Source organism: Staurois parvus, unplaced genomic scaffold, assembly GCF_062004578.1.
Source record: "Staurois parvus isolate SC_StPar_1 unplaced genomic scaffold, SC_StPar_1.0 ptg001897l, whole genome shotgun sequence".
Taxonomy (NCBI): domain Eukaryota; kingdom Metazoa; phylum Chordata; class Amphibia; order Anura; family Ranidae; genus Staurois; species Staurois parvus.
In genome coordinates, this window is record NW_028319693.1 from 48,859 (window position 1) to 52,188 (window position 3,330).

The 3,330-nt window shown below is 44.4% G+C and overlaps 1 long non-coding RNA gene across 1 annotated transcript; it reads right to left on the reverse strand.

Moving 5' to 3' along the window:
• Nucleotides 1–1,190: 1,190 nt before the first annotated feature.
• On the reverse strand, nucleotides 1,191–3,324 carry LOC149433855 (uncharacterized). Its single transcript, XR_016308838.1, has 2 exons — nucleotides 3,117–3,324; nucleotides 1,191–2,799 (listed from the first exon to the last, which is right to left on the reverse strand). It is a non-coding gene; the product is annotated as an uncharacterized LOC149433855 (long non-coding RNA).
• Nucleotides 3,325–3,330: the final 6 nt, after the last annotated feature.

Consider the following 3,330-nt stretch of genomic DNA (forward strand, 5'->3'; position numbering starts at 1 on the left):
CACTCACCACAAAGTTAGAGAATTCTTTCCACTGACCACCAGGGTACTAGGAGCCTTTACTTCTCATTAACTAAAAGTGTACTAGGGCCCAGGGGCGGACTGACCATTTGGAAACTCGAGCTTTGCCCGAGGGGCCCGGGATCAGTAGGGTGCCCCATGAGATGCCCCTGGTACCTTTTTCATAGGCTTTTTTGAGTTTGGGCAAGGACACAGGGGCCCCATGATCTTCTATTGCCTGGGGGCCCCATGAGTTGTCAGTCCGCCCCTGCTAGGGCCCTTCATTGACCATCAATGTAGGGAGAGTTCTTCTTACCATCCACCAGTGTACTAGAGCCCTTGAATGACCACCAATGTAAGGAGAGTTCTTCTGATTGACCACCAGTGTAATTGCGTTCTTCACTGACCACCAATTGAAGGATAGCTCTTCTACTGACCACTGATGTAAGAAGGGTTCTTCTTACTGACCACCAATGTAGGGATAGCTCTTTCCACTGACCACTGATGTAAGAAGGGTTCTTCTTACTGACCACCAATGTAGGGATAGCTCTTTCCACTGACCACCTGTGTGCTAGGGCCCTACACTGACCACCAATGGAGGGTGTAGAGTTCTTCTCATTGACCATCACTGTACTAGTGTTCTTCACTAACCACAACTGTAAGGGGGAACTTCTCCTATGACTGTCATTGGAAGGGGTTTTCCACTGACCACCAATGTAAAGGAGCACTACAATTGTAACTGATTTTGTTTCTTATGTGGCCATTATTAATATTTCTTTCTTTTCATTATTATTACTGAAAACAATTTGGTTGTACAGAGGAGGCCTGGGTGTCATGGCATGCTTGACCTTTTATTCTTATATCTAGAACTTACTCTTCATGCGAATGTCTCATGAGGTGTACACATAGTAATTAGCTGGGACTCCCTGAGGCCTGAAAGCTGTGTCAAGGGTTCCTTCATGTCAAAAGGGTTGGGAAAGGCTACATTAGTATTACTATTGATTTGATTAGCACAATGTATCCATATAAGTTGTAATTTCACAGATTTGCAGCTTTGGAGCTGTATGGAAGAGATCACAGGGACTGAATGTGCCGCTGTGCTGGGTTTTGGCCCATGAGCAGCTTTGATAGTCATCGACGTATCAGGTAAGTGAAGATATTTCAATGAAATGTTGATAAAAGAGACCAAGGGAAAATCCTCACAATCCTTTTATTGTCTTTTTTTCTTTATTAACATGCAGTCTAGCAACATTCGCATTCAGAGACGCCTTGATGATCCCTGAAATATATAGAAAAGGGGCAATGCTCCCAAACCCAGAGGGAAGATTCACCCCCTGCCCCAAAGACAAACAGGAGCACCCCATGAGGGACAGAAGCCACCTCTTCCAAAAACATGGTCAAGTTCCATCCCACCAAAAAAACTCCAACTAACCCACCCAAATTAAGGAAGAGAAGACCACTCATGAAGGACAAAACAGCAGATCCCCAAAGCAGAAAAATGGCCACTGAACCCCTTTCCTCCTCCATTGCCCAGACCACAGACAGTGGGATTCTGTGGTTCACAGAATCTGACCTTAGCGCCATTTCACACCTCTGCATTTTGTGGACGTTACATCTTTGGTGCGTTCGGTACTCAAGATTCAAAGAGGTGAGATAGCACTTAAAGGAAACCTACACCGAGAGGAACATGTATGTTGCCATCGGTGATCACCAAATCCAGACCTCCAAAGCAGACAAATGGGCATCGACTGCCTTCCCTCCCCCATTCCCTGGACCACAGACAGTAGGAGTCTCCAATTAAAAATCTCAGACTATAGCGTCAATCCATTCCTTCATGTTTTGTGGACAGTAGGATTTTGAGGGGTGAGATTCCCCTTAAAAGGAAACCCCACCAAGAGTAAAATGTAGGATGTCATTGATGACCATCAAAACTGATCTCCCAAAGCAGAAAAATGATCACCGATTCCCTTCCCTTCTCCAGGCCACAGGCAGTAGGAGTCTCGCAGTTCACAGACTTGGACCTTAGTGCCATTTCACACCTCGGATTCTTGGGTATGGAGTGCCCCAAAGATGCAGTGTACACAAAAGGCAGAGGGGTGAGATGGCCCTTAAAGGAAAACTCCATTGTGAGGAATACATAGGATGCTACTGGTGACCCACATTCTACAAAATGCTAGTGGTCTGGCTATAATGCTGGTCACTAGTCAGAAAAGTCATGACTTTTGACAGGCCCTATATTTATAAAGATGCTGGAGGTTCAAGCAACTATTTTTTAAAAGGAAGTCAGTGATGGAAATCTGTATATTATATTATTTGTTAAAGTCTAACAATATGATACAAGATATGAGTTTTAATGGGTTTCTGATGATCTGTGGGCTCGTGGTGGCCTCTGTCAGCTCAGTGGAGTGCTCCGTTATCTCTGCGGCCCCCATATGCGGGTTTCTGGGTACCAATAAAGATGAAGAATAAAACAGCCTCTGCATCCTAATTAGTGGGGATGAAATTCCCATCCTGCCCCCTAGTGATTGCATGGAAGAGTTGTAAGGCACCGGAGAGTCACATCCACTGTTCTGATTGGCTGGCTCTGAGTGGTCAGAGAAAGTCCTGTGTGCAGAGGCTTTGGGGAAAGATGTGGCATGGCCACAGGTAGAGATGTGCAGAGCAATTGTGTGGGGAGTCCTAGTGATTAGTTCCCTAAAAGAGGAGGTTAGTGAGAGCAAAATACACAGGAGTGTCTGTATCCAGGCGGAGCAGGAAATATGGCCGTCCGTCTGTCTAGCCGCACATTGTAAACGTCAGCCACTGCAAGAGACAAACCATAAAGGGTTAAATGTACAGCTGCTGGTCTCATGTCCTCGCCGCCCCCATGTGGCTATTCTATATATAACACCGCTCAGACCTTAAAGGAGAACTACACTCTCAAACTACAAGGAATATTTTGCCATCTATGCCCCAATGGTTACATTGATGGTCACAAAAAAATTTATTTAAATATTCTTTTCACTGACAAAAAAACAAAACAAAAAAACAAAACGTACCTCCGTGCACATTCCTCCTAAAACGCCCATTTCTGTCTCCCCCCACCCAATGGTAAAAGTATCATCAAGTCACAAACTCACCTCTCCTAAACCCATCTCTGCTGTGCCGCTTCCATCATCCAAGGCCCTGAAAAACCCTGCAAGATGCAAACACACAATTCATAATTAGAAAGCAAAAAAAATAAATAGTATGGAGACATTTTAATCATCATTGTTTTTATAATCTGAATTATTAAAGACCATGTCATTATTTTTTTTTTTAGCACTTGACAGCACACAAGTCACTGATTACAGA